This window comes from Lygodium microphyllum, chromosome 21, assembly GCF_053477565.2.
Source record: "Lygodium microphyllum isolate KBCC chromosome 21, Lygodium_microphyllum_v1.1.10, whole genome shotgun sequence".
In the NCBI taxonomy this organism is placed as follows: Eukaryota; Viridiplantae; Streptophyta; class Polypodiopsida; order Schizaeales; family Lygodiaceae; genus Lygodium; species Lygodium microphyllum.
Window position 1 is genome coordinate 34,928,416 of NC_141155.1, and position 12,535 is coordinate 34,940,950.

Here is a 12,535-nt window from a genome sequence, read left to right on the forward strand (position 1 = left end):
CTAAGGTATGCGAACGAAGAGTCGAATGGTGCTAATCTGACGTACTTGTGTGTGTTGCGCTGCATGTTTCTGGTGGACGGGGTGCCCATCCGCGGCTTCATCAACAGGGAGGCTGCGGGCATGCCGTATCTGAAGTAGCAGCCCCTCCGCGTCTTCTCCAGCATCTGGAATGGCGACAGCTGGGCCATGTAAGGCGGCCGCGTTAAGATCAACTGGGCGCACGCCCCTTTCGTGGCATCCAACTGCAACTTCCAAGCCCGCGCCTGCGTCGCCTCCCCATCCTCTCCCGCTTCCATCTTCTCCTGCGCCTCTGGTCCCATGGCTAATTCCACTTAGTAGCGCTAAAGGATTCCCATGTATGTCCCTCATTCTTTTTCCTGAAGTTACAGAGCACATTGATAATTATTTTACCCTGAGAGCTCTTAGTGTTGAGATTATGCATTTTACATATCCCTCCTGTGTTGGCATTACTTTGATCAAATCAGGAGCATTATGTGGAAAGAACATCAGCTTGCACCCCCAACAATACTACTCCTACTAGCACAAAACCAAGCCCGTCACAAAATTCATCATCATCTCAACAGGTGTAGGTCATTAATCACAAATATCATATCGCTAATTGAGGGCCAGTTGACAAGATTTATTTTAATCATCAGTTTCAGCAAGCTACTCCGATTAGTCCTGATCAAAGCATTAAAAACTCAATATCCACCAGTGGTGGCGTAACTTCCCTATCTGATCAGATAGAGTCCAGCAAGGGTACCTGCTAGAATATTATGAATTCCTATAGCGACAAGTAAGTTCTCGATTGAATATGATTTTGCATATGATTTCGATCTATTCTCTGTGTTACTTCAATTATCTGGTTAATTTAATGGTAACTTGAATGGTTTCTTTTTGCATTCATAGTTCTGCTTTTAATGGCTTTGACCCATGCTTGTTGACTACAGGGAAATTAGAGATGGCACTAGAGACTCCTAGTTCACTCCTCTTACGACACAAGTAAGCTTTTTTTCTAAGGTATTCCAATCCTCCATCTGTAGTCTGCTTGAAGACGATTGATTTTTTTTTGCTTAGAGGAATGGCTTGTTATTCAGGATGAATGAAAAATGCACGCAAAATTAATGCATACTCACAGTGATGGAGTGTGTCAAGGAGACATTGATCTTCACAAGTAGGTTGGAATCTACTTATGGCTCTTTAATCTACAATTAGGACTTGGGTTTTGTGTATGATTTTATTTGAGCAGGTACTATCTCCGAGTTACGTATTTTATTACTCAATATCAGATTCTCTAAGAATCTTCAAAAGTAGGGATTCTTTTCTTTGGGCTCTAGGAGAACCATCCAATGCTAGCCTTTGCAAAGAGGAGAGAGCAGTAGGAAGGATCAAGACAGATCTTTTAACTTCTCCTACTCCATTCTTTCACAAAGCCAAGAGGACTACAGTAGAGTTCTCCTTCCCTTTGGTGGACCCAAATGTTAACAGTTTTACCAGCAAAGGTATGGACCTAGTCTTCCTTATAGCCATCAGGCCCTCTGCACATGGTGCTAATATGGCCAACACTACCAGGGCATCATTAGTTAAGCTTGCATTGCCATCAGTTAAGAGACTGACAAGCTTGCCCCATCTCCTTGTAAATTTTTCAAATTGCCTGCAACAATGGAGGGAAGATAGTGGCCTTCTTAGCAAACACATAGGGTTGTAACAAAAGGCCAAGACAACCCAAAGTGATCTTCTGGCATTTACTTCTCTTCTTATTCACTGTTTAAGAACATATACTCATGCTCAATACAGCCCATGGAACCTCATTCAAAATATCACAATCACACCCAAAAGAGCTTGAATGACAACCCCATTCCCTGCAAGCTTGAAATATATTCTGACATCAGCAGTTTCTGAGTAGTTGCTTTGCCTCCAGACATCTCAAGGGAAGCAGCTTTCTCACTGAACATGGAGAATAATCATGACCTTCTTCAGGCTCATGCTGCAAGTCGATGTTGTGTATGCCCCTGACATTGCTATTCGGCTAGCTTCTCAGGAAGCAGGACATGCTGTAAGGTAGCAAGGGATTTCCTTCTGTCTTCCTATATGTCCTTTCTAATTGATAAGTGTTTTGTATTTTGCTCCTGGTAAAAGGCAGAAGACCTGTCTACAGCATGCACCTCGGCCAAAGAAGAGTTTTAAACCTTAAGTCAGTATGCAGCTGCTTAGCCAATTCTATTTAAGATTGCAGGAAAATTTTGATCTCTCTTAGTATGAATGAAGGACCAAATCAAGGCTCACCACATCAAATACTTTCACGGTTGATAGCATCAAACTTGCTATGAGTTTGTCCTCTTTAACTCTCATCTACATGTCTTTTGTAGCAAGAGTTTGTCCTCTTTAACTCTCATCTACATGTCTTTTGTAGCAAGAGTTTGTCCTCTTTAACTCTCACGGTTGACCAGCTGGAGGCATATGGTGTGATGTTGATGTGGTAGAGTTCTCTTATTTTGGTATTCCAGCCGAAATCCCTAAGCAAGAGGTATACAGAGAGCTAGCTAAAGGTTTAAGGGGCAATGACCCATCCATCGGTCCAGGATCTCAGGTAAAAAGCCAGTGAATAACTTCAAAGTTTGAATACAAACTGCTTGTCTTGAAATTTAGTCATTCTATAATTTTACGTTTGTTTTGGAGGTGTGCATCTTACAACCAAGTTTCTAAATTTTATCTCAAGGATCAGTTGCATAGCCTTAGAGCATGGTCATAATTTGGATGTGTCTACTCTTTTAATGTCATGCTTGTGGTCTTAATTCAATTTTCGGATCAACTGTAGGCTCTTTTATGTAATCAAGATTGATGTCTTATATTGATCTAACAAATTGTTTAGTATTTTTTATTTAATTGAGTTGTATAAACTAGCATATCAAATGAGGGCATTTGATGCATTATGATAGTGTACAGTTTAGTGGCAGATTGATATGTCTACATTGATATTCGAGGGGCATCACTCTTGAATCTATCATCATTTTGTTTACCGATATACTCAATTGCAGCATGATGATGTCCATATTTGTGTATAGAAAATAGAAATGACCATCTCATGTGTTTCTATGTTTTTTGTGTCATTAGATGTTTTTCGCACATTTTTCCCCTCCTTTCCATAAACTTTGAGAAATGCTGAGAGTGTGTACATGCTTCATCATATGTCAATTAAACAACTGACGGTGTTTTTAACACTGTAGAGGTGAAGATTGGCAGATTTTTAGTTGCAATATATGTAAATAATTGTTGCATCATTACTAGTTTGACAATTCTGATACGTTTCTCTCTCTGGTGAATTTCACAGGTTGCAGGTCAGGAGACATTTGGAACACTTGGAGCCATAGTACAGAGTAGGATAGGGACTCGTCAGGTTGGGTTTCTGACAAATCGACATGTTGTGGTTGATTTGGACTACCCCAACCAGAAGATGTTCCATCCACTGCCTCCAAATGTTGGACCTGGTGTTTATTTGGGTGCAGTGGAAAGGGCAATGCCTTTTATTACAAATGAGCAGTGGTATGGCATTTTTACAAGTGTGAATCCAGGTTTCCCTCTTTGCTACTTGTTTTTGAGCTGTCTGCTGTTAAGGCATTTTGTATTGTCCATTTTATAAACTTCTCTGTGAGTTGAAAGAAGAATTGTGGTTTCCGTTTCTTGATATGACAATATTGATACTTGATGATGTTTGCTCATGCGGCAGAGACATTTGTGCGAGCTGATGGTGCTTTCATTCCATTCAAGGATAGTTTTGATGTCTCCAAAGTCACAATTACTATCAAAGGGGTAGGTGAGATGGGAGATATTATAACTATTGGCTTGCAAGCAAACATCAACAACATCATGGGGAGGAGGGTAATAAAAGTTGGCAGAAGCTCAGGGCTAACATAAGGAAGCATCATGGCATATGCCTTTGAGTACAATGATGAGAAGGGAAATTGCTTTTTCACTGATGTCCTGATTGTGGGCGAGAACCAATAGGCATTTGACATGCAGGGAGACAGTGGCAGCCTGGTACTAATGCTTGAGGAAGGCAAGAAAAAGCCTAGCCCTGTGGGAATGTAAAGAGATTTAAGGTGTTAATGAAGACTATGACTTATGACGCTCGTTAATCATCTGAACTGATTTCGAGATCACCAAGATTAGCTAACAAACTGATGAGATTAGGGACGTTTATGTAGAATGGATCAGCCCAAACATTTTAGAATCCTCAAGTGGTTATTGCCTATCAATAGAGCTGTTTGAGGTGTGTTAAATCAAATGGGCCAGAGCTTCAGGATGGGTACAACATAGTTTGCCTCTCCCATGTAGCTTAGAAGAATCATACAATGCTGCCCTTACTATACTTCATGTTATTTCCATCTGGGTCTGTGGCTTTTAAGCATAGGTCAGATCAATAAATTGTACATGTCTTATCACTATTAGGATGTTGCTAATAGGCTGATTTTTCTGCATGTAGGGAAATGTGATTGCTCGTGGGATTATTGAATGATGTGATGGAGTGCCCCAGGTAAGGAATTCTATAGTTGGCAAATGAAACTTGATTCTGCTCAAGCTAGAAAGAAGACATCTCTGAAAGAGTTGACTAGTTTTTTTTTACCATTGTAGTTCAAGGTACAATGCTACACTTGTTGCACATTAGCAAGAAATGGATCCCTTTTAAAGACTTTAAATTAGGCTTATTGGCCACTTGTTGCTTAAAGGCTTTACAAATAGCATCTCAATAATATCAGATGCTCTTTAAATCATGAGAGGAAGTGTAACTCTACCAAGACCACATCAAAGACATATTGTTTTTTGTATTTTAGATGACTCATGGAGTTAGATATAGAAATAATGAAAATCTTGAAGGAGCTTGAAGGAGACTGATAATGAAGTACTGAAACAGCAAAACACAGATCATGAAGTGATGTAATTTGCAGATGAAGCAGGGCAGATCTGAAATGCAACAATTGAGATGCTACATGGCAGTCCACAATAAGTGGTCAGCAGGCCTGGAGTGGAAATGCAGCAGCTCGACAGGTCATGTTGGTTGTAGTTGACTTGAAAGATCTCAAACAGTAATAGCTGAGGTGAGGATGATGAATTAGAAGAAAAACTAGTAGATAGAACTACATGTAGACTGTCATCAGTAGGTGGAGGGAAATGAATACCATTCTTACTCGTTAGAATACATTATTTAGCATGCTCTTAACTTTGTTGAGGGACAAAGTGGACCAAAAGATGAGCACTCTAGAAATTAGTGCATTATTCAGTATGCTCTTAACTTTGTTGAGGGCCAAAGTGGACCAAAAGATGAGCACTCTAGAAATTACTACACTTTTTCAGGGGGAGGGAAGGGGGTGGTACTATCAGTACTACTAGTAGAACCTAAAGGAGGAGACATGCAGCAACAACCAAGCCAAGAAGCATCATCATGAGCAATGGCACCCCCAAATCATCAAGCTATCTGCACCACCAGTCATTTATGTCACCCTCAAATCCAGACGGTCAAAATTGATAGATAACCACATACTAGTACGTACTGATAACTTCTTCACAGTGCGGTTATTGTGGTCTTCATAGCACAAAGCTTACTAACAATAATAGGTGCCATCTTAGTCTTTGTCAACTTACTAGTAGACCACAAATCATGTCCAAAGTTATTCTTTCTCCTCTTTTCAACATTAACTCCTCTCCAACTTACACAAAGCTTCCAATCATGGGATTTCTGATCATATAACACACATTGGACATGCATTGGCTTATTCTAATACATCAAAACAAGAATAATAGCCAATAGAGAAATCTGTCTTGAATACCCATGATTCAACCCATAGATTCTTGAATTAAAAAATGATAGAAAATAACAAATATTAATCAAGAAAATGATACAAAATTTCAAATTACATTGTAGATAATACAAAGAAAACGTTCTCTTGAAAATATTACAATCTCAATTCTTTCTATGAATGAGAAAATGGTATACAAGTCCTTGACACTTTTCTTAATTCTCTCTAAATTTCTCATGATCTCCTTCTTCGTTTGAAGGAAACTCTTTTTCTATGTTGCCTTTTTCTTTTTCACAACATCTTGAACATGTAAATGGAAGAAAACTCCAAGAATTGCTTGAATTACACAAATCTACCTACATGTGTGTTTGCCTTGAAATACCCTAAATGTTTATCTTCCCTAAAATGGCTTGAATGTCTCTCCACCTTCAAACAACTTGAATGTAGGGAATTCTAATACATGATAACCTGACAACCTTTGTTTGTAAAAGTACACAAGCATGCTTAAAGATTCAAAATTTCCTTGAATTCATAAAATATCTTCAAGCTTCTATTATGAAAAAAAAAACATATCTCTTGCATCTCCATGGATAATGACACTTTTCTCTCATAATCAGTTACATAACTTCCATCATCCTCTTGCAAGTTTCCTTCTTCCAGGACTAATACCTAAATCATGACTATATGGTTGAACCATCATTTGAGGCACTGTCGTTTGCGGTGACCACAGTGGATTAGGTGCATTATACTGCTGCATTGTTTGCATCTGGGGATAGGGGTAGGGAGTTGTCACTGGGACTGCATTTGGTGGGTATACCATTCCAAGCATGGGAGGAGGTAAGACTCCTCTTCCTGGAGTCATTGATAGCCTTGCTTCAACTTCATCATACAATCTTGCACCTTCCATTGTAGCTTGCAGATTGACTAGTCTTCTGAATTCCACGAACTTGCGAACTTCTGGTTGTAGGCCCCTGAGAAACACTCCTTTTTGGATTCCTTAATCCAAATGATGGTTAGTCCATCTCTTCAGGATGGATTCCATTCGCGAAACATAAGCTACTACTCTTTCTCCAGAGGACTGACTTAGGTTCATGAACTCCTCTCGCATCCGCTCTTCGAAACCTTCACGTCTGAATTTAGTGAGAAATGCCAACTTCAGGTCGTCCCATGTGCCAAAAGTTCCTGCTGCTTGTCTCTCATACCACTGAAACGCCGTGCCCTTGAAAGTGGCGGGGAATATTGCTAACCAATGCTCAGGGGTTCTAGCATTATTAGCCACACATGCTACCATGAACTCTGCTATATGAAGATCAGGGTCTTCATTGTACTCTCCCTTATAAACTGGCAATGGGACTACATTTGCTGGCCTGTCATCAATATTTCCAGGACGAATCTGACTAGGAAGGGGACCTTGAATCGCCATGGCGACTTCTGTAAAGAGTGCTTTTAGGACATCAAAGGAGGATTCTGCTGTAAGCTCGTTCTCAACTTTGATTTTTTCCTTCTCTCTTCTCATGTACCTCTGTACTCGTTCTAATACTTGCCTCTTGATTGCGCCATTCATCAGGAGGTTGGCTTCAACCAGTTGGTCTATACTCAATAGGATAGTATCAGATAGGGCTTCATTCTCTCAGAGATTCTCTGGCCAACATCTCTTCTACTTCGTGCTTTTCAACATCTTTGAATTTGGCTTTCAAACCACTATAGAGGGGAAGATATTCTGTTCTGAAAGTATCAAAACTCATTCTTCTTAGGATTGTTGTTGTGTCATTATAATAATGCAAGAATCTGAGGGTTTCAACAGTGTATGTTGTGAAAATCACTCTCTCTACCAACTTCCAGTGGGTTGCTGATTGGACAAATAGAAGATTGTCAGTGCACCAAGAATCCTAGGTATCTTGCTGTTGAGCATCCACAAACAAATTCCAACTCTTTTTCTTCTTGTTTTCCTGAACCTCCACAGACCACAACTGCTGAAGCTTCTTCACAATATCCCACTTGATGATGTATGGAAACTTCTCAATGAATGCCAAATCTTCCATGGATGGTCATTCTCTATGTTTTTTCTCTTTAGTTTGTTCCCAAACAGTTTTCCACCAAGATGCAAGTTTTTGTTGCTTCAACAGGAAGAGGAAACAATCCACCACATAGAGCATGCATCATGATGGCGATATGTTTCCGCCATTGTGGGATGAAATTCTTGTGAAAAGTGGCTTTGATGATAAGAATTTCCAACTCTTCAGTGGAAGAAGAAACTTTGCAAACTTCCATTGAATTCTCATCTTCTTGACAATGCCATTTCCTTCATTTTCAGCCTCTTCTGATACCTGTTGATGGCAGGTTTCCCTAGTTGCACACCAAAAACATGGAACCCCAAGAGGAACACCAAGGAAAAGGGGATTCTACTGCAAGAAAATCTATCTTGTAACATCAACAAGATTTTATTTCATTCTTTTGATCACCAAAACAAAGAAAACAGCAAATCTTCACCCAGCATCATAGTAGATATCTCCGACGGATTTGATAGAATTAACCATAATCTTCAATATCTTCAAAGAATTCTTCAATATAACAAATAACATAAAATAATACACCATATTTGAATGGAAATGAATCACATAGCATTAATCTTCAATGTCTTCATAGTTCTCTCTCTCAATCTCTCACATACAGCTACACTGTTTTGATAGAATTGACTATCTCTAGCTCTCTCTCTCTCTCTATCAATAGTACATAATATCCTCACTAAAATACTCTCATAATAACTCTCAATAATCCTTCTTAGGTCGTGGATGCACCTCCCAAGATATATGTCTGACATAAAGAGTCACCAAAGCCACTACAATGTCTTTTCACAGCTCGCTACTATCGTTGTCACTTACTCTTCTCTTTAGTCTTCAGCAGCTGCTTCTTGCACTTTTTAAATATCTTTTGAACTTAGATTCATCCTTTCCAAAGGTTATAAAACTTTCCCAAAGTCACACATACATTCTACAAAACACTCACAAAAGGTCTACAGAACAGTTATAGTACAGTACCAAAGCAAAGATAGAGCAGAGACAGAGGCTCTACAGAAGGTCTACAGAGGGTTACAGAAGGTCATCAGAACCTCATAACTTATACTCAAACCATTAAAAACTATCAAAAACTATTCAATAAGCTTTCAAAAGATATCAATCTTTATCAATCATCAATCATGCTTCATACAGAAGACAATCAAAACAAAATAGAAGCTATATAGAAGTTATACATAACCAACCAGAACCTTAACAGAGCATCATAGAGCTTCATATCTCCACTGAGAATCATCGTGAACTTCCAAAATACAATCAATATCATCCAAAAAACTCTCAAACACTTCCATTAACAACCATACATCACTCTAAATCCATAAAAAATCAATCATTCAGTCCTTAAAAATAACAAAATTCAGTCAAAAATTCAGTCTTTTTCCACTCTCAACAAGTTCCTCATTGGTGGAACTATTTTGTGGATTCTTTGGAAAATTATGCCTTTGTTGAGGACATATTTCTCAATTGTGATTGTAAGGGGCTGTTAGAATTTCTTGATCTTATTAGCCCAAGACTACTATAAGGATTGCTTTCTGACATGTCTTGTTATGGCTAGTGATGGTTAGTATGGATGATGCGTTAGGTAGCACTTGACCATCTTTCTATTCTTTTGTGGATGCATAGAATCATCAAATGAAATATTCACCAAACACCCCTTGCTATTTATGCAAGGGACCTAGCTAATAATTTCATCCATTTAGTATAGGGCTTAAGCATCCCATTCCTTGGTTTTGTGCTATCTTTCAATATGTTTTTTGTGGGGTCCAAGGGGTTTTTTTAAAGCTATAGGATGTTGTATAGTGTGCTTTATAGTTTATTTTTGTTAGGCTAAGGGAGCCATTTCTTTAGAAGTGTATTGATGGTTTTTATAAGTCCAATAGGGCCATGTATTTGTTTGGTGTGGGTGAAGTTAATGTCTTCATATTTTAGTGTTATAGCGGTGGACAGGTTCAATGGAGTCCCTCGAGTGAGCCTCTTGCTACATAGAAGCTTCTTCTGGCCACGTCTAGGTGATGTCCTTCCTTTATGAGTTCTTTCCCTTTGTGCTATACATGTATACATATATGTGGGGAACTTATTTCTTTTTGGGACTAGCAAAATGAAGGCAAGAAGTCCCAAAGTTTAGGTTATGTGCATTTGGGGAGGTTTGAGCAATTGTTCACCTCCTATAAAGGCATTGTCTAGCATTTACAGAGGTGATAGGTAGGCAAATTGCCCAAGATTAGTGGCAAAAGAGTGTAGGGCATGATGAAATGCAAGTGGCAAGTAGTCTCCTTACAACATTGATATCAGCCCCTATAACTTTGCTGATGGGGGAATCTGCTTAAGCAAAGTCTCTCATTATGGCAAGAATCAAAGTAATGGGTAGAGGGATCTAATGAGTTGAGAGTAGCTGACTTGCACTGAGGACCTAAGTGCCTAAGTCCTTGCATGTAAATGCTCTCTGGGAGGGCATAGAGATACATGCATTCCTACCAGTGGTAGCAATAGGAGATGCATTCTTACCATAAAAGTTATTCATATGGGCTGAGAGAATGTGCGGGAATAGTTACCAACTCGTGATGACGAGATGAAATGAATGACACAAGAAAGTGAAAAGGAGGCATTACAATGCGAGAGATCCTTAGGGTAGAAGCCCTAGATCATCTCTCGCAAGTACGTCCTATTGTCCCTTCATTTCGTGAATGTGGCCAAGTCTTTAGGTTTAAGAGTTTCAGCTTTAACAATAAGAGCGATTAGGTAATATCCTCAATGTGCTAACCCTAGTTAGCTCTTTGGGATATGCTACATTGATTTAGCCCTTCCTAAACGAGTACCTCGCGGTTTTAGGTATTTAGGTTTAAACCAATTTAACTTGTCTATTCTTGAAGATAATTACGCTACCATTTCCGTAAACACATGATTGATTGTCTACATATAATTTGATTTACAAGCCCTAACTTTTCGAGTTAAGATCAAAGGCATAGGTTAAGTTATAGCATAATTCCAATTGATCATCCTATAACATGCAAACAAGATTCATGCTACTAAGCTTTAGGAATTTATGTTTAAAAATGCAGCCTTTTTCTACTTTCTTTTTCGAATGAATTTGTCGTATGCTGAACTTACACACCCTTTCGTTGATTTAAGTTTTTAGGCCACTTGTCTAGAGTTAAATCTTCTTCATGCAACCCTAGCAATTTCCTACAGTTGCTAGTAACTTTCCTTAAGAATCATTTCAAAAAAGATGTTCAATAATGTGATATGCAGTTTATTCCTTCCAGGCTTAGTCGAAGTGTACTATCATAATTCCGTTTTGTAAAAATGGACATTAGTTAATCTAATTTCATTACTTTGCAATGCATAAAAACGACTTGCTAGAAATGCATAGAAATCTTATGCTCACTTTATTTTGTTCATTTTATTGAAAAATAATAATGACCGAATCCCTCAATTGTGATCTATTGGCCAAAGTATTTTCAATCGAAAAAACATGCACCCTGGTTCCTCAAATGATCCATGCATAATTGAAATATTACGACATTAAACAAATTTAGGAAGAAGAATATGTTCTTGTGGTAAAATGTCCACATGGATGTTAGGAGACGATCCTCCTGTGGTTGCGCCTTGTGCTTTCTTAGGAGCCATCGCGAATGCGGCCTTTTCGTCTTGGATGCAGATTTATGACCTTGGCCTTCTCCTTCGCACGCGAAACTTCCTTTGTGATTCGGCCTCCTTGATTAATTTCTCCATCTTTTGGAACTGGCTTTAGAAGGCTTTATAGGTTTCCTCCTTAAACTCGAACTAGTGGAACCTTGTGGGGAATGCAGAGGGGGAAAGAAGGCCTTAACTCCCGGGTTAAATGAGCTTTTAAAGGGCCTTGGGTGAAATGGAAAAGGGGAAAAGAGGGTGTTTTGCAAAGGCCAATAGAAAGGGGATTCTAAGGTACCTCGAGGTTAAAATGAACCTTGTGTAAGAAACAAGGGGGGAGAGGGGAACTTAATGGCCTTTTACAAGCTCGGATGGGATACCATGGGAAAAAGGGGGGCACTTAATGGACTTTAATGGATTGGAAAAAGGTGGAAAAGGAAGGGGTGTAAAAGACCTTCTAAAGGAAGGCTTTAAGGAAGCCACATGAAGGAGCGCTTAGCTCCTCTCCTTAGAAGCTTCCAAGAAGCTTCTTGGAAGCTTCTGGGGTTTTAGTAACCACGTGGGGGAAAAAAAAAAGGGGATGATTGTTGGAGAAATGATGGCAGCCAGGAGGTAGATCGATTTAGCGACTTGGGACGACGTACGTGGCTTCAGGAGGCAGCTCTAGACTGCAGCGCAAAGTTCCCTCCTCCTTCACGGCCAGCCTTACGCCCTTTCTCAACGAAAGCATCAACAGTGCGTCGGCTCCTTTTCTTCCTACTCCCCTCCCATAGGCTTTTATAGCTGAGGGGAGGGGATCCTTCCCACCCCCACACGGCCATAATGCATGGCGTTCACCCCCTCTCACATTTAGCAAGGATGTTTATTCGACCACCTTTGCTCATCCATGACTTCCTTCGCAAGGCTTACGTGCCCGTGCTTTACTCTCCCACCTCCAGCACAGCCTTCGACTGGGGAGGATAAAAAAGATTTAAAAGAAAGATTTCTCCATAAATCTTCTCAATTTCCTCTTGACCTCCTCCCAAGAGGAGGTTCACA